Here is a 21,141-nt window from a genome sequence, read left to right on the forward strand (position 1 = left end):
CAGTTTCCACCATTAAAGCAATTTAACGGGCAACGAATAAGAGAATTAATAAAGATGAAACTTGTAATCTGTTTTCTCTCATGTAAATATTAAAATGTTAAATAAAATAATATTAATTTTATCCGTGATATTCACCAAATACATCGGCTCTATTTCGAAATGATTTTTTTTTCCTCTTCAATTTTGTTTTCTGCGAACTTGCTCTTCCGTTCGTCATCTTGAATGTTAACTTGAGCTTGTAAAGTCAATCACATTTGAAAAATCGTTTCCTTTATAAAAGCAGATAAAGTTAATCGAAAGCAGATTATAAAACAAAAACGTAAGTATTACTATATGGTGCAGTGGTGCACGTATGTGTATTTTTTATTTTCATCCTTTTTTTTTCTTTTTTTCATCGGATTATTATCGAATGGTCACTAATCTATCATATTTTGATTTCAATACTGACTTAAACAACAACAAAAAAAAAACGATCAAAACGTAATTCTTTATGGCCAATTCTATATGCGTTTTCACGTACAGAATTGATAACATTTTTATTGATTTTTGTTCTTTAATTTCCCTGTGTTTTTATTGAAACATGAAATCAGAAAAAAAGAAAAAAAATTCCAATAATCCTAATGAAAATGTTGGTTTATCGTTGAAAATTTTTCGCTGTCGATTGTTTTTTTCTTTTCAATACTAAAAAGAAAAAAATAATTTTATAAATTTTATGTTTTTAATAGGTACCTTCAAACTGTTGTGGACTACGTCATCATTCTAAACAAAAAACACGACGTCATCAGTTCGTGTGTTTATTGTAATTTCTATGGAAAAGCATTAGCACTATAAAATTTATTTGCAAATAACGTTATTTTACTGTCGTTATTAGTTTAGAACGGCAAAATAAGTGCATAAGTTTACAAAAAGTAATTTCTCATATATTACGAAAAACAACTAGTCCGTGTTAATGATTTGGAGATATAAGAAAAAAGATCGCAAAGAATTCAAAATTTATACATTAAACGATAAATTTATCAGAAATTTCTTAATAAATAAAATATATAATAAAACAATGAACAATAAAAATGTATAAAAAATAATATGACTTACTTTTTGTAAAGCAAATAGATTTTTAGTAATGAACTAGACAGACGATAAAATAAATTTAAACCTGTTCTGTTGAGACATGTATCTACAAATGCTTGTCCTTTTGATTTCAACCTCTCTCATTTTAAATAAATCGAAACGAATTTTTTTGTTTTTCTTTTACAATTTTTATTATCTCAAGAATCATATATTATGAATATATTTTCTAATATCGGAAACCTGTTATATAAAAAATAGGTTTAAACTTCATATCGTGTAATATTTGAATTTTATATCATTTACAGTTTTTTAAAAATAATTATTTTTTAGAATTCGTTTTTTTTTTTGTTGTAATTCAAATAATTATGTTACCGAGAAAAAAAAAAACCCAAGAAAAATTGTTCATTTTATTTTTTTTAACATAATATTTATGATTTTATGTCCAATTTTATTTACAACTTTGAGGTAAGTGAAACAAATTATGGGATTTTTTATATATATATATATATATATATATATATATGTATATATACATATATATATATATATATGTATATATACATATATATACATATATATATATATATATGTATATATACATATATATATATATGTATATATACATATATATATATATATATATATATATATATGTATATATACATATATATATATATATATATATGTATATATACATATATATATATGTATATATACATATATATATATATATATATATATGTATATATACATATATATATATGTATATATACATATATATATATATGTATATATACATATATATATATATGTATATATACATATATATATATATATATATATGTATATATACATATATATATATATATATGTATATATACATATATGTATATATACATATATATATGTATATATACATATATATATGTATATATACATATATATATATATATGTATATATACATATATATATGTATATATACATATATATATATATATACATATATATATATATGTATATATACATATATATATATATACATATATATATATATATGTATATATACATATATATATATATATATATATATGTATATATATATATATACCTTGTTTATATATGTATATATATATATATATATATATATATATATATATATATGTATATATATATATACATATACATATGGGATTTTATATACATATATATATATATATATATATATATATATATATATATATGTGTATATATATATATATATATAACTATTTTTTATTTATTTGATCTTTCCATCTTTAAAAAATGTTGAAATTTTTATCGACCTACATTGATTTTTTTCAGTTTTCATAACACGAAATATGGGGGGGGGGGGTAGAACACCTAAAAAAATCCTCTAATATATTTATCGAAACCTACTTTTAATATGTAAGTTTATTTAATAATGAATAAATATCGAAAATTTCAGGTAAATATGACTATTATTTGATTTTTCGTAGATTTTTAAAACATAGGTGTGTCAACAGCTTAAAACATGTTACTACATAGGAACGTTGTTTTATGCGTCGAAAATGTAAACACGATTTTTGTCTCGCATTTTCATTATTTTTGTAAGCTGTAAAAATTTTTTTTAAATATTAGTTTATTTGAAGCTTCTTTTAAATAGTAAAAAAGTAAGGATGATAATAATAAATTAATTACAGTTACATCGTGTTAGATATAGAGGGGTTAAAACTGTGGCGCACGTTGGGGGTACCTACTGTTTCACAAGTTACAAAAAATCAGATTTTGTTTTCACTACTGACTTAAACATAAAAAAATGGTCAATGTCTAAAATCTTTCAAAATTATAAATATTCTTTACAATGACGACTTTTTAGAGGTTTTCAAAGATGCTGAAAATGAATAAATACTTCAAAAGTGGTGCAGAAAATTAGTTTTTATGACATGAGGAAATCATTTTTTCAAAAAAGGATCACTTTTCTGTATAAATTTAATATAAAATGAGCACCCACTTTCTGGCCACATGGTGATATTTGGGGAGGGGCTGCCTAAAAGCTGTTTTGGTAAATTGTTACTTTCAACCTTAACAGTCGTCTTTACCATGACGAATTCTATAGGTTTTCGGTATGATGAAAACGAATATCACATTTAAAATTGCCACAAAAAAAGTAGTTGTATTGATATTAAACTAAGTAATTATCAGTTATCAGTAGTGGCCACCATTCATAACATAAGGAATTACATTGCTTAATATTTGGAAAACTCGTTATCGTCTTGTTAACTGAATTTTTTCTTTCCAAGAATAAGTTTCTTTTTTCTTTTGTTAAATGTCTTAATATGGGGAACACGTGATGCATGTTGAATACCATCTGATAATTTAAAATGAACATCGGCAGATGACACTCAATGACTTCTATGCTCGAGATTATAAACAAGAAAAAATTCATTTCTTTTGTCTTTCTCATAATCTTTTCTTTCATAACTCATTCCTAACGCTTCGCATACTCTGTCAAAATGGTTAGCTGAAATCATCTTCCAAAGTGTCACGTATGAAATGAACCCCGAGAAAGGAATATTTAAAAAAAAAAAGAATATAGATCTTACCCAACCTAAACAATTCACTTTCACTGGTTCCTTTTCCCCACTTCCAAACTCCGAACAAACTCTAGGCCTTTCCAGATCGATCTGATTATTGTCTGTTCTAGTACTGTCTTTGACATCTGCAAACAATGATACAGCAGATAATTTGTGTCCAAATTATTTGCAATTTTTAATGTCATGCTATATGTAATGATCCTACGATCCATTACCGGCTTCTCCCGTTGATGTTGACTCCTTCATGTAAGGATATCAGTTTGTTCTGTGGTTCAATCACATGCACCTTCTGGTGGTTCTTATAATAAACCAGATCTCCAATCTTAAAATCTACTGACTTTATTTTCTTATTCTTGTTCTCTATCAGTTTTTTCCTAACTTCCTCAAAGTAAAAGATCGATGCATCTCTTTTAGTGCGATCTCATGTTGCTCATCACAATAGTATACTCTACAAGGCATTAATATATAATCTTATGGCAGCATCACGTCTCTGTTTTAGAACAAGTAGTATGGTGATAATTTTGTTGTTTCACTCACATGAAATCTGACAGCTGCCAACAACGGCCAATGATGGAGTACTCTTACCACAGAGTTCAAAATAGACTTTGTAGGGGATGACCTTTCTCTTCCCTGCAACCTCTTTCCCACAGAAGAGACGTTGTTAGCCTGCTTCTGCTTTATCGTTATTTTCATGGCAAATGCTCAGCTGAGCTTCAATCCATGGTCCCCCCTTGCCAAACTTTCACAAAAACACACTCTTTATCTGTGCCTAAACCTAAATGCGGATTCCAGGAAGAAAGCTTCATTCTTAGAATTGCATGCCTGTGGAACTCTTTTCCAATTGCCTGCTTTCCAGCTATCTACAATCTGATTGTATTCAAGTCTGATGTAAACAAGTTCTTGATGAACCATCCTCCTAAGTAATCCAATTCACAAAATTATCACTACTTATATTTACTATCCTATAAGTATATTGACTAATGTATACTCACTAAACCTTATCCTCGAGTGGTCTCCGGGCCTTGATAAGTGGTGATTTCTGTGTACATTCTTTTTTAAATATCCCATAATAACTCATTGTATCTGATCTTTTTTGCTCAAATCCCATGACAACTCATTGTTTCTGATCTTTTTTGCTTAACTGTCATGCATCATTCTATGAAATCTTTCTACTTCTTTCTTTGTTTGGTAATAAAATGACGTCATCACATGATGTATGTTTAGGTCATCCAATGCTTTCTTCATCACTTTGTTAATATTTTCCGACCCATTATTTTTTAATAGCTGGGGTGGTGTCCAAATCTGAGGAGAATTTCATCCAACAACAGATGCACCATGGTTTCTGCCTTCTTATTAGCAACCGAAAAAGCCTCCAGCCAACATACATATTGATGAAAGTCACTATCTCCTAGTTACCCAAAAGTGTCTTTGGGTAGGCTCCTAAAATACTCAATGCCATTTTTATGAAAGGAAAAGGAGGCAGATGGCACTAATGCATTCGAAGTTGTTGCTTCCTCAGATCTCTGGTTTCGCACAGGATACATTTCCTATGTATTCATTCACCTCCTTAAATAAACACGACCAAAATATTTTTGCATGTATTTTTTTTTCCACTACCATTATTGTCATGGTACTGTACTAACACTCTTTTTTTAAGATGCGACGGTACATATAACCTTATCAATAGTTTGTTGTCAAGATGGGACAAGTAATACACTATCTTGTCCACTATAAACTTTTTTTGAAACCACCTCTTTAAATCTAAACATTTTATCTTCCTCTTGTTCCCTTTAATAGAAATCCAACAACGTAGAATGGTCATGCAACCTTCTTATACAATGCAAACTATTTTGGCTCAAACAAAACAAAGTTTATTGCACATAGTAATTCCTATCATCTCTTTCTACTGGGAATCATCATTATTATCTCACATACATTTACAAGTACCATCTCATCTGCGTATCACTAACTTTATGGGATAAGATGTAAATTTGTTTTTAACATATTTATCCTCTCTCAAATCGTAGATTATTTGTGACAGATTGGGGGATCCATATACAGTCTATAGTCTTTCTCAGGATCAGGTTAAGCCAGTATAACCATATCAGTGAGCTTCGGTTTTAGGCTATAAAGGCAAAATCACAAAATGTCGTCACATTAGACCTTGTATATTTCCTCATTAGATGAACTAACGGCTTGACAATCTGAGAAAAATTTTATAAATCGCCGATAATATGACGTCATACCAACGAAAGCTCTGAATTGTCTCATGGTAGCTGGAGTCAAGATTTTATCGATTTTGACTTTGTCCAGGTCTGACTATATACCCTGTTCACTTACTTTGAACCCCAGATACTGTACTTCTAAAACCTCATACTATATAGCTTTCAACCTGACGTTGTCCTTATGTAAGCTGGCTAGTAATACCCTAATTAACGTTACATCGTATCTTAGAATATTAAATATCATCCAAATGCAGTAATGCATAATCTTTCTGTCCCTGTAGAACTATGGACATTCATTCCTGGAACATCCCGGGATGTTTGCGAGTCCAAACGGCATCACATAAAAGTGAAATAAACCCTAGTTGCAGGTGAACGAAGTTTCTTCCGTATCGTTGTTATTCAATTAAACATGAGTTTACCCTGATTTCAGATCTAAGTTTAAGAAGTAATTTGCCAACCTGAATGAGGCTAATATGTCATCAATGACTGGTAACGCTAAGGCAAACTTGTTTGTGACTTTATTAAAGCCCTAAAATCTATGCAAAATCTTTTATTACCTTTTCTAGTAACACTATGAGAAAACTCAACAGTCTATTCGATCTTTCAATTACATCTAACTGCACTATTTCCTCTATTGCTGAGTCTACCAACTTTTTTGTTGCTAATATTTTTTCAATATGGACTCATGCATTGCAGTATGTATATGCATCTCCACACTCTCGGTTCTGCCCAAGTCCTTATCCTCCATAACAATCTCATCATAACCGTCTTATTCTAATCCATGCATATATTGTCATGTATCCTTTCGAACCTTCCCTGTGTCGTGTGCACTAATTCGACTATATGTTTGTAAGGCTTTGTAACAATTCTATAGTAGTTCTCTAAAGAGCTCTTCAATTCTTCCCATGTTAAACTTTCATTGTTTAATATGAGTGTTTATTAATTGTTCGACCAGGCCCCATGTGGTTAAGAGAGCTATCTGACATTTTTCCTCATCCACTGCTCCTGTCATGCTTAAATACTGCTCAACATGATCCACCCATCTCCTATCGCCACCGTCTTTTTTATTTTCCAACAGCGTTGTTTTCCTTAGAAGAGATTTCTCTCTTATCAATCTTCTGAAGAATCCAAATAATATGACTAATCAATCCTCATCTCAAAAATAAAGAAACGTAAAGATTTTTAATTAAATCTTCGAAAATAGAAACAAATTAATTTTGTTAACATCTGTATATATAAAAGGCAAAATGTTTGTGTGTGTGTTTGTATGTCTCGCAAAAACTTTTGACAGGCGACAGATTTTCACGAGATTTGTATCATTTTAAAGCTCGACTCTTTGAACTAAAAATATTGAAAAATTGGAAAAAAACATTAATTCCTTCACCCTCACTGGTACACTTTTCTATAGCAAAAAAATGTTCCTTCATGACAAGTTACCATATACGCATGCCCCCAAATTGTTTTTTCTTGAATTAGCTGAAATATTAAAAAAAAACAACCCAATTTCATCCATAGTTCAGTCAGAAAAAAACGACGTCGTTATCTTTAGATTGCACGTTTTTTTCCGCTTTTTTTAAATTATATTATGCCATTTTTTAATTCTTTTTTTCCATCACTTTTTTTTTTGTTTTTCCGATTTTTAAAAAAAGTTTCAACATCGTTCACTTACACATTCATTTTCTTTTTGTTTTTTCCGATATTTTAAAGAAGTTTTAACATCGGTTTTTGTTCTATTTTAGCATATTTAAACAGAGTTATTACCTCTTTATTTTCCATTTTGTTTTGATTTACCCCCTCCCCCCACACACACCTCCAAACACCCTGGTAATGCAGGGTACCCCCCAGTAGATAATAAATTCAGTTTTACTACATTCAATGTATTTTCTAAAATTTATTTTACATTTTCAGAACTTGAACACGAAAAGGAATTCATTAATGGATAAGAAGGACCTTTCATCATGTGTGATTTAAAAAGGTTTTAAATAATTATAAAGTTCTTCATATAAACTTCCTAACGTTGAATTTATTAGCGTGCCTATAATCATACATTTCATTGCATTCTGGAATAAGATGCAAGTAAACATGAGAGCTAAGCCATACTCTTGTGAAGTATGTGGTTCTTCTTTTGCTTGGAAGTCAACTTTGTTGTATCATATGAAAACACATACGGGAGAGAAACCATATTTTTGTGAAGTATGTGGTTCTTCTTTTGCACTGAAATCAAATTTGTTGTGTCATATGAAAACACATACGGGAGAGAAACCATATTCTTGTGAAGTATGTGGTTCTTCTTTTGCACAGAAGGCACATTTGTTGAGTCATATCAAAACACATACGGGAGAGAAACCATCTTCTTGTGAAGTATGTGGTTCTTCTTTTGCATGGAAGTCAGCTTTGTTGCGTCATATGAAAACACATACGGGAGAGAAACCACATTCTTGTGAAGTATGTGGTTCTTCTTTTGCACAGAGGGCACATTTGTTGAGTCATATGAAAATGCATACGGGAGATAAACCATATTCTTGTGAAGTATGTGGGTCTTCTTTTGCACGGAAGTCACATTTGTTGAGTCATATGAAAACACATATGGGAGGTAAACCACATTCATGTGAAGTATGTGGTTCTTCTTTTGCATGGAAGTCAGCTTTGTCGCGTCATGTGAAAACACATACGGGAGAGAAACCACATTCTTGTGAAGTATGTGGTTCTTTTTTTGCATGGAAGTCAACTTTGTTGCATCATATGAAAATGCATACCGGAGATAAACCACATTCTTGTGAAATATGTGGTTCTTCTTTTGCACAGAAGTCAAATTTGTTGTGTCATATGAAAACGCACATGGGACAAACCACATACTTGTGAACTATCTGGGTTTTTTTCATAGAAGGGATATTTCTTGCGTTATATGCAAACACATACAAAAGAAAATTAGTCATTATAGGAGCAATGAGGCTAATGAAAAAGAATTTCAAAAACTATCTGGTGAATATACCTGGTGAACCAAGTCCAAAAGAAATACCAACAATTGCTCTTCAAGGGACGGTTAGAATCTTAAAAAGATCTTTCGGTTTGAGTAATTAAAGTAAAGAAAGAATATTTGGCAGCTGGTAGAATGCCCTATCCTCTGGAAAAACACAATGATAAGAAAATTAAAACAGAGAGAAAAACACATTTTGTAAAGTGTATTGTCTTTTTTGCACAAGTGTCAAATTTGTGTCATATGAAAACACATACAGGGGACAAACCACTTCATTGTGAAGTGCTTTTTTTACATTTAAGTCAAATTTGTTTCGTCATATGAACACACATAGAAGAAACAATATCTAATGATCTTTCAAAATCCATACCTCAAAATGGTATAGTGCATTACAAAAAAATCCCAGCAGAACAACAACCATCACAAAACCAATCAATTTATAGAGACCTCAACATTGTATACCAGTCTCATGAATCAAGAACAACAGAACTATCTCAATCACGAAAATGTCCAGGCATTTTAATCAAATCTAATTTACAAATATGACAGACATAGATAACAAGTCTGCTACCAAAAGAGTTGTTAAAAATACTCCAAAAGTTTCATTACATAAAATGTGAAAATTCGGCCAAAACAATATCGTGACAAGTATTTTCTGGATTTATTCACCCAGGACTATAAAAATAAGACTAATTGCACAGGATGAAACTTGGGTCTGTAACTGCGATTCAGACACTAAAGCCTGGTTAATGCCTTGGAAGCACTTGAACAGACTATATCCAAAAAAGTTTAAGACTGCAACTTGCTGTTGGCAACGTCATGCTTGCATTGTTCTATTACCAGAATTGAGATGAGAAATTTCCTGGCAAAGTTTACCACAATTGCAGTAGCACATAATGCTTCAGTTTTTAGAAAATTAAAGAAGCTATCAAAATCAAGAGATGGGGCCAGATCAGCAAATATCCCTCTTATGTATGAATTTCTACATCTGCAAAAACTGTCTCCGGAGATGCATTAAACGATGTGAGAAATGTGTAACTCTGATGTTCTTATCTAGAAAAAAAAACTAATAAATGTTCTATTTTCGTTGTTATATGAGAAATTAGACCAGAACATTATGTATTGAATGGCTGTCATAACATATGAGAAATTAGATTTTTATACTTGTTTTATATTTATGTAAAGAAAACATTTTACTTAAAATAATTGATCTATTATCTGATGAAAATACTTTGGTGAACATCCACTGAGCTACGTACACACTTATGTCTTAATCTAATTGTGCCTATACTCATTTTATTATAACTTACATAATATTTGGAAACATCAACAAAACCGTTTCTTTTCCTTTGTCATATTGTATATCCATAGTTACATAAACAAAATGTGAAATAAAATGTACAAAATGTTAGACTTTAATTTTTTTTAATTTAATTTTTTTATTACATTTTTATTTTACATTTGGTGACATGCATAAATGAAACCAGTTAGCATATTATAAGTGCTAATTAAAAGATGAATAGAATTTTTTTAATGAAAAATCGAGGAAAGCGAAATTTTATTACAAAACATGTTTATATCTAAAAGTGTGTGAGTGAATATGTTCAGTTCTCTTGCTAATGTCTAAGAATATGTGCATGAGATGAAGGCGTGTATGCGAGTTATTAAAGATTCCTTTTTGACTGTCTCCAACTCAAGACACATTCTTAAGTATTTCAGCCCAACCAGCTTGAGAAATTCGAAGAAATCAGATTCTGTTACTCAAACTTACTTAACTTAATTTAGCATTTTAATGTTCAACAAAAGTTTTCATAAACGCATAGTTTTTTCTTCACTTATGTTTTTGCCTTTAAGCAACTAAGGTCTTTACTTTATAGTCATTTTTATTATTGTCCCTTACTTGCCGTTATATTCTAGTGGGTGTTGCCCCTTTGCCACGATTCTTACTAATTAAACTCATCAAACAAAAAACTACATGTGTAGTAAAGTACAATAATGATTTGTTGTTTTTAAATGTTTTATTTAAAGGGATATTCTTTTAGGTAGAAAACACTAATATTTAATTAATTATTTCTTAAGAAGGATGGGAATTGCTAAATTGGTTAAACTCTCTTCTATTCATAAACACGTGAGATACTTATTTGCCATATCACGTGACACTTGCATTTCTGATGCATTTGTCTTTCAATCACGAAATAACCTGCAATAATAAAATAGTTCTGTCGATGGAACAGAGATCGTTTCTTTTTACAGGCCTCCCATACCAGCAATATTAGAAACAACTTCACTTTCTAGAAGAAACCCAGCTTCACAAAAGACGCACCCTTTATCTTATACTCCGCAAAGTGATAATCTGTTCCAATTACGAAAATAGCCTGGCCGGTACTCTTAGCAGTTCTTCAAAACAAGTAGCTATTAAAGTTAAAGGCAATAAACTCAACCACACTATGTATGATCGGGGCAATGCTGTTATATATTGGTTATCATTGAAGGCACCATTTACTTTTGGGTGTATAACATCAAAAAAAGATTCCGTGTGCATATGATTGTCTCTAATATAAATGGTTGTGTGTTTGATTATCATAAAGGGAATCGTGTGTGTGACATGTATTTTCAGAACCTACCTCTGCTTCTTCAAAACGGACCATCTGGAAATTTCTCATCCTGGAGGGAGACTTGATACCTGTTTGACGAAGATTTATCACTCCAAGACGATGAAATGGTTTTATAGTTTTTATTTCACTTTCCCCAGAGGTCCTGCAGAAGGTGGAAGTGAAATCTGCCTGTGTGGGGGTTCTTCTTCTACACACGTCAGCGTTCGTCTCCCCCCTCCCCAGTTAAGAGGGGGAGACAACGGAAAAACCGTCCATCTTCTTCAAAGCCCAAATCAAATCTCCCAGATCTAGCCAACCCTGACCACGTCACATATACGTAATCTGGTCAGCTGACCTTCGGTTCTGGTAAACGTGTTTACCTCCACGTTTACTCACCCCTCTCTCTCTCTCTCTCTCTCTCTCTCTCTCTCTCTCTCTCTCTCTCTCTCTGTAACAATGCTTGCGATGATAGTTTGCTTAACAAGCACAAATAATATACTCCGTTATTAATAATTAATATATGAGTTGTTGATATGTATATCATAGCAGAAAGGTTAGGCACAGTTTATAGTAGGATTCACAAAAGGGGAGCGATAATCTGGCTGCAAAAGAAAAATAGATAAAAATCACACAGTAAGTTTAGGTACAGTTTATAGTAGGATACCTAAAGCTACAAAAAGTGGGCGATAATCTGGATTCAAAATTTAATTTAGTGAACAATGACACAAATACAATGTCACAAGTGAATTTATAGGAAAAATGGCACAGTAAAAATAGATTAAAATCACACAATAAGTTTATCAACATATAGAATACATAAGGGAAAATACATAAGTAAAAAATGTTTATGTGATAAACCGACATTTATCCAAGTTAATCATTGGTTTTATTTAGTATGTTTGTCCTGTACATATATACCTAACAACTAGTAATATATAGTAACACATGTTCAACTAAACCGTGGCCACTCCTGGCTAAAATTAGATATAAAAACTCATGAATGTACATATACGTATGGAGTAAAATAACTAAGAAATAGAACTATAGTTTTCTAAAAAGGATTCTCGTTTCACATAACATTTTAATAAACAAAACGTACAAGTTGAATTTCATTATCAATTTTCTACATAATTACCAAAACAAAACAATGAAATGAAAAATAAAATAAAAACAATGAAAGGAAATAATTTAAAAAAGAATGTAATTTTCTAGAATAGCCAACACAGCAATTTTAAATATGTTTTAGTTAAGAATAAAATAGTGTGGAAAAATGTAGATAAAATAAATTAAAACAAGAAAAAACTAATCCTATTAGGTAAAAAAACGTAACTTAGATTAACTTTTGTAACATTTGTTTTTATTTATTGTTTCACCTATTTTGTTTATTTATTGTTTCACCCATTTTGTAAAAAACGAAAAAGTTCTGTTTTTATTTCATTGTTTTGATGATTATGCAGATAATAAAATTTAATTTTTATGGTATCTTTTGTTTATGAAAATGTTATGTGAAACTACAGTCTAGTTGAAAGAAAAACATTATTTCATTTCATTATTTACATATAACAAGTACAGTAGTTAAAAAGTAAAGCATTTTTTAATTATTGTTATCAGCAGTTGAGTTGTTTTTTCTTGCTATGAATGGAATGAGAATTTTAACGAAACGAAATTAGCAAGTCCATTGATTTGCTAATTTCTTTTCGTAAAAATTTTCATTCCATTCCATTTTTTTACGTCCGTTCACGGCATCCATCTTGCGTACGACTTTAGTCAAGATGGCTTATTTTAATGACAAGCTGCCCGACTCATCGAATTGGTAAATCTTTTTTTATTATATTTCCTACAAACCTAGTTCAATTTTTATTGTGGCCACTGAAGTTTTCAATTTTGAAAATAATTTTAATTTACGGGTTCGGGGTGGGTAAAAATTTAACTTCCAGAAAAAAAAACTTTTCCATAGAAAAAGTAAAACATTTTAAGAAAATCACTTTATACTTAACTGTCCTAAAACGCTAGAATAGCTCGGATATAGCAGTTTATTTTACATTAAATTTACATGTGAAAATGACCACCACTCTAAATTCTTAAATTGATTTTTTTTGTTTATTTCTTCTCGCCTGGTGGATAATTTTCTAGACTAAAAAGGAACACAAAAAAGAAAAATCAAATACAAAATAAATAAATGTTACCAAATACAAGAAAGTAATTATTTTATCTAGTAAAAAATGTATTAAACTTTTACAAAATAAAAATAATTCGAACTTTCGCATTACATTAAAATAAAAAAATTAAACATGAAACAAAAATATGTTAGTAATTAATTTTCAATTCATGAAACACATTTTGAAGGTCTTTAAAATAAGTTCAAAAATCCACTTACATTTTATATTGGCAAAATTTCAATGTCTTTCGTGTGGCCTCTTTGCTTATGGGAAACTTGAAAACTAAATTTCCCAAGGAATCAAAAATATTATTTACCAAAATAATTCCTGTTGGTATCTTGAGATTGTATTGCTTTATATTGCCATGCAAATCCGTCTTCTCTTATTTAAAATTTGTTTTAATAGACACATAAACTGAAATCAAAGAAGAAATGAGCCAACACATATTGTCGTTTATGTGAAAAGTTTTTAATCTACTAATCCTCTTAATGCCAAACTCATCTGAACAAATACACACATATTAACCGACGAAATTAATCAACACATGTTGTCGTTTATGGGTGTGAAAAGTTTTTAATCTACTAATCCTCTTAATGCTCAATTCATCTGAACAAATACAGACATATTAACCGTATTCGAAGACGAAATTAATCAACACATGTTGTCGTTTATGGGTGTGAAAAGTTTTGAATCTACTAATCCTCTTAATGCTCAATTCATCTGAACAAATACAGATATATTAACCGTATTCGAAGACGAAATTAATCAACACATGTTGTCGCTTATGGGTGTGAAAAGTTTTTAATCTACTAATCCTCTTAATGCTCAATTCATCTGAACAAATACAGACATATTAACCGTATTCGAAGACGAAATTAATCAACACATGTTGTCGCTTATGGGTGTGAAAAGTTTTTAATCTACTAATCCTCTTAATGCCAAACTCATCTGAACAAATACAGACATATTAACCGACGAAATTAATCAACACATGTTGTCGTTTATGGGTGTGAAAAGTTTTTAATCTACTAATCCTCTTAATGCTCAATTCATCTGAACAAATACAGACATATTAACCGTATTCGAAGACGAAATTAATCAACACATGTTGTCGTTTATGGGTGTGAAAAGTTTTTAATCTACTAATCCTCTTAATGCTCAATTCATCTGAACAAATACAGACATATTAACCGTATTCGAAGACGAAATTAATCAACACATGTTGTCGTTTATGGGTGTGAAAAGTTTGGAATCTACTAATCCTCTTAATGCTCAATTCATCTGAACAAATACAGACATATTAACCGTATTCGAAGACGAAATTAATCAACACATGTTGTCGTTTATGGGTGTGAAAAGTTTTGAATCTACTAATCCTCTTAATGCTCAATTCATCTGAACAAATACAGACATATTAACCGTATTCGAAGACGAAATTAATCAACACATGTTGTCGCTTATGGGTGTGAAAAGTTTTTAATCTACTAATCCTCTTAATGCCAAACTCATCTGAACAAATACAGACATATTAACCGACGAAATTAATCAACACATGTTGTCGTTTATGGGTGTGAAAAGTTTTGAATCTACTAATCCTCTTAATGCCAAACTCATCTGAACAAATACAGACATATTAACCGTATTCGAAGACGAAATTAATCAACACATGTTGTCGCTTATGAGTGTGAAAAGTTTTGAATCTACTAATCCTCTTAATGCCAAACTCATCTGAACAAATACAGACATATTAACCGACGAAATTAATCAACACATGTTGTCGCATATGATGCGAAAGGTTTGGGTTCATAAATTTTGTCACTGTCTAATTCATCTGAGGCTACGAGTTTGAAATTATCAAAAGTTTGTTTTTGTAAGCGTACTTTTCGATAACATCTTGTAAACTTTGCCAATGCTAGCTAGGAGATTGGACAGAAGCATACGGGACAAAAGGACACCGGACACACCAAGCATCTAATTAACACAAAACAAATATTTTATTATAATCCCTACAAAGGTGCAATTAACCCAATGTCTTCTTGGAAACAATGGTGAGCGGTGACGACCGGTTGCTTTGAGATGGATGAATGATGCCTAAATCAAGCATGTGTTGGAACTCTTGTTTAGCTGTCTGTTAAGAAATTGGGTCGGAGTCTGCATTCTCCTGCGTTTACTGTCGGACCTGGAGTCTGTATATAATGTGTAACATCATATTTAACAGTATCGTCCGTATTGCGTAATGTTTGTTAAACGTCGAAGTATTTTAGTGTATGCGTCTTCCGTGTTTTTTTTTAATACGACTGGGCATTTTTTCGCTGATTATTCACATATTTCACTGACAGTCTGCTATTGTTATCTATTATTCTCCTGCACTTGACGTCGACAAGTATAACAAAACAGTGTAGAAAAGCATCCCCTAGAATTGTGAATGTGAGTTTTGCCACCGTAAATATTCATCGAAATGTGCATTTGAATAAGGAGAGGGGTTCGCGGCTTGTAAAAAGATCGGTGTCTGTGTCGTTTCTTAATTAGTTTGCTTGGGATAATGCTCACTTCAGCTCTTGTATCGGTGAGAAAATGTATGCCTTAATTCCTGTCAGTGACGTAGAAAGTGCGACGCATACAAAGCCAGCCAGGAGTATCAGTAACATGTGCCGCCTGACCGTGCTGTTTTCTGTCGATTTAGATGCTCATGTAAATGCACAGCGCTTTCGGTATCTCACAGTATTTTGCGCAATAACGCCGATGAAACAAGCATACTTATGTATCATCGCTTTACTCTCGACGAGATTACCTGTTTCGACTCTCAGAACGTCGGCAACAAACATCGTCCTGTTATCGACAATATGGTGTATGCTGCCTCGTGATTAGATTCCGCATCTGACTGCTCAACTCCTGTATGAGTTTAGCTTGATCTTAAGCATCTCTTAGACGTCCTTATTGTCTTCATCCATTCAGTCTTAGTAAGAGAGATGGTCGGAGATGGAGTTTGCTCGACTGGAGAGATTGACACTGTGACCTCCATTATTTTGTTAGCAAGCCTTTGACCAGTGTCGTCTCCCGAGTAGACACGATTTGGGCTCCACGTTGAGCCAGCTTCCTATCACCTTGCTCCTTTTCTTTGGGAACTTAACAGAGGCGCTTTTGTTGTGAATCCGACTTTCGTTTAATCAATTGTGACTTAGAAGTGATCTGTATTCTGTCTTAGCGTGCATCAGATTCCGAATTCACGGCAGTCACCAATTGTAAGATGTCCATGAATTTATATAACATAATAAACATTTGGTTCATGTTTGAGGAATATTAATTTAAATTTTTCCAACATAATTGTTTTCTTGCGTTGAATGTTTATAATGAAGGATTAATATTAATGAAGTGAGCCTTTTGTGAGAATAGCACGAGGATTGAAATTTGTATTTTTGTATAAGTGTGTCGCATGCGGGTTTAAAGTTCATGTGACTTTTTTTTGAAAAACGGTCTGTAAATCCACATACGCGAATGCGTGTGTGTATATGTGTGTATGTGTGTGCGGAGTTATGATTTATTAAATAAAGAAAATGTTCGCCGTCGCTATATTTTAGCGATGTTATATTGAAATGAAAGGTCCGTATTCCGTCTTAGCGTCCATCAGATTCCGAATTCATGGCGGTGTCACCAATTGTAAGATGCCCATAAATTTATAAAACATAATGAACATTTGGTTAATGTGTGAGGAATATTAATTTAAATTGTTCCAACATAATTGTTTTCATGCGTTGAATGTTCATAATGAAGGATTAACGAAGTGAGGATTTTGTGTGAATCGCACGATGCTTTAAATTACTGATTTTTGTATGATAAGTTTGCCGTATAAGTGTGTCGCATGTGGGGTTTATGTTTACAACAAATAGAAATACACAACACCCTCAACGAATGAAAGCATTTGTATGAAGTAGAGAAAAAACCAAAGAATCCGCCAAGACAGGAAGAAGTGCGTGCATAGAGAGGGGCATGCAATCATTAGCGTGGTGGCAGGGGGGCGGGGGGCCAGGCTTCCCCAGCCAAGGTTTCTGGGGGGCGCCAAAATGGGGTTTTAGGGGGCGCACCCTTTGTAGGAGACCCAAGAAAATTTAAAATAAAGACCTTAATAAACACTTTGTTCCATTTCTGAGGCTGTTTGGAAGGAAATCGTCGAAGGAGCTAGGCATGACCCTTTTGCCCTGAACATTTACTTCCACGTTTCTTCCATGTTTATCGATTTGTGCCTCAAAACGTCCCTAGATGATGTTTTTGTTCCATAACTTTTTGATCCTCCAATAAATGCGTTAATCTGTCTTTCGCTATGTTGTGTTCTTTTTCGATGTCTATGTTGTGTTGTTTTCATTATTCGTTTTGCTGTGTAATTCGTTTCATTATGTACGTGATTTGTATCATCCTGTATTGCAACATTAATAATTAATTTTGCTAAGCTGTTGATATTGGATTGCATGTTTAGTGTAATACAACAGTGAGTGACTCGCTCTCCGATCCAGACCTCTCCTCTAGCTGACCTTTCTTCTCGACATGTCCTAAAACAAGTTTAATGATCAAATACTAGAATTTAGCACTGTTTATTGGAGCAGATTAAGGGAAAAAACAAGTCTGGAAGGCCATTTTCCTGCCATCTGGGATTTTGAAGATCAAAATTTTCTCCACAGCGCCCAACCATGGTGGGTACTGCTGACAGAGGAGGGGGATGAAGTTAATACCATCGGTCAGGCACGGCTCCAAGGGGGCATTGTCCCCCCACACATAAAAGATTATTTTTGTTCCATAATGCCCCAGGGGGGGCATACCCTCGGTGCCAAACAGGTGATAATGGTTAACAGTTTCACATGAATATTTTATTGACCTTTATAATTATTAAATAAAGCCTGACCACTCCATCAGTCGGATTGCACTTAATGGACACATATGATAATAATTGAATGAATATGAATGAATAAATGAATATGCTGATTTTATTCTGGTTGGTCCCGAAAAACTGCAGTAACTACAACAAAATCATAAAGTTTGTGCCGAAGAAAAGTTAGCTGTTATATTTGGTAAAAATATTAGTTGCATGTTGCTACAGGTACCCAATATACTGATTAAATTTGATTTTTCGAACATCAAACCTGCAGTTAGTACCAATTGTACTAAGTGTATTTTCAAATTGCAAGAAAGGACCACCTAGAATGGCACAGTTAGTACCATTTGTACTAAGTGTATTTTCAAATTGCAAGAAAGGACCACCTAGAATGCCACAGTTAGTACCATTTGTACTAAGTGTATTTTCCAAACTTGGGGAGGGGACCACCACGGTACTAACCGGCATACTGTCTGACAATGATGGTATGACCCCCCCCCCCTGAATGCCCATCAAAAATCGAGAGAAAGGCAATTCTATAGCATAAAGTAATGCATTTTAGTGCTAAAAATGCATCAACGGGGGCATCTGGAGGCCTTAAAATGGCAAAATTTTCCGGGGCTCCGCCCCGTACGCTGCTGGGGGGCTCATAGCGCCCCCAGACCCCTAGCTGCAGTTTTTCGCGACTTCGTCGTTAATATTCGACTTCACTCGGCCGTTGGGGGGTGCGCCAAATCAGTGATTGGCCCCTGCAGCCATCGACCTCCCACCACGCGTTTGTTCATTCCACACCTTGAGAAAGTGAAGGAAAATTCGGCAAGTCAAGATTTTCATTAGTTAATAATGAATTTTGTAATTATTTGTCAGAAATGTATATTGTTAGTGTCGGCTCACAAACTCCATTTACTGACAAACCCATTAAATTTGTGCAGTGGAAAGTTTTAAAGTTGATCACTGTAATTTTATTCAGTCTTTTTTTGTTGGTTTTTGTCAAAGTAATGCAAATGAGTCGCTTTCTAATTCTGTCAATCATTTCATAAACAAAAATTCATTGCCATTGGAATTTGTTATTTTTTTGAATGTCAAACGAACAAATGGCATAAACATTAACAATAAAATTTATCAAACTACATAGTTTAGTTGAAACATTCTATGAGTACTCCATACGAGTCCATAGACACATGAGCCTGATAGCCAGTTAACTATTTTGCCTGTTTTTTTGGACCAAGTTTCCACGATACAAATCTATGGTTCACCTTAACTCTATAAATAACAACTGTATATTCACAGAGAAATCTTTGGTCACAACTTAGGCTTTCCATATTTTCCATTCCAAAATGAAACTCCAATGGATTCCCAACAGTTGAAAAAGATATTCATCGTAAATTATGGAAATCATTTGCATATTATTTACCCAGTTGGCCACTGAATGTAGTAGGGATTTTTGTGGTGCAATTTACATGTTTAAATAGAGTTTTGAATTGAAAAAAAATTATGTAAGGAGCAAGCAATAATGTGAAAATTTCTTTCTATTTTTCTAAAAGTGTAACAAGTCCACCTTCATAGCAAGTATTGACATTTCCATTGTCAACAAGGACAGCCTTAATAGTGCGGACACTTTAAACTTGTGTAAAACATCAGCCACTTGTTCCACAAGAATAGTACCATTATCAGGAAGAGCCCTGTGTGTCAAATATTCATTCTCCTTTGGTGTCTCCTTTGTCATTGTCAAGTGGTGTTCAAGTCTTTTGGCTTTTTCAGAATATTACTTCGATTTTCCTCCACTGATTCCTTGTATAGTACTGTGCCCCTGTCTGTTCTTCCATTTGTGGTGCCATCTATATGTTTAAATAGAGTTTTGAATAGAAGTTCATTTTGGTGTAAGTTTTTCTAAAAGTGTAACAAGTGCACCTTCTATTGTCAACAAGGACAGCTTTAATAGTGCTCACACTTTTAAATTTGTGTAAAACATCAGCCACATCGTCAGAACAGTACCATTCACTCTCCTTTGATGTCTCGTTTGTGATTGTCAAGTGACATTTAGTGATTATACAAGGCGTTTCGGTCCTTTAGCTTTTTCTCAGAGTATTACTTCCATTTTCCTCCACCGATTCCTTGTAGAGTAGTGTGTCTTTGTCTGTCCTCCCATCTACTCCAATACAAAGAAGATTCTACACATTTTCATTTTGTTTTTCATTGAATTTCTTTTTATTTTAGCTTTTGCTCTATCAATTTTGCATTTATCTATATAGATGTTTTTATATCTATATTATGCATAAGAAGGTCCATAGCCCTTGAGAATACATTGTTAAATTATAAGATCATCTGGGAAGACAATATGACTGCTTATAATCTTCTTCATCATAAATGAGTAGGAATGGAAAGAAACATCATCCTGAACATATGATGTTCAATTATTGGTGATTATATCCTCATTCTCTTTTGTTGGTTTAATCACTCTCCTTTCTTTCTACATTTTTTATGTTCATTCCCGTTACTTAATTTTGATTTTTTAAACGTTTTTTTATATATATTTTTTATGTTTATTTGCTAGAGTTATTTAATTTTTTCTTTAGAAACAATAATTCAGCAATATTGTTGCAAGTAAAACAAATACTGTATACACTTTAAATAAGGTTTTTATTAGCACAAAAGAACG

The 21,141-nt window shown here is 32.3% G+C and overlaps 1 long non-coding RNA gene across 1 annotated transcript in view; it reads left to right on the forward strand.

Moving 5' to 3' along the window:
* Positions 1 to 223: 223 nt before the first annotated feature.
* Positions 224 to 21,141, forward strand: part of LOC145270765 (uncharacterized) — a 127,568-nt gene continuing 106,650 nt past the window's right edge. Inside the window, exon 1 of the long non-coding RNA XR_013865555.1 lies at positions 224 to 319. This is a non-coding gene — a long non-coding RNA (uncharacterized LOC145270765). The remainder of the gene's footprint in view (positions 320 to 21,141) is intronic.

This window comes from Euprymna scolopes, chromosome 46 (assembly GCF_053919585.1).
Source record: "Euprymna scolopes isolate OS-2025 chromosome 46, ASM5391958v1, whole genome shotgun sequence".
Lineage (NCBI taxonomy): Eukaryota > Metazoa > Mollusca > Cephalopoda > Sepiida > Sepiolidae > Euprymna > Euprymna scolopes.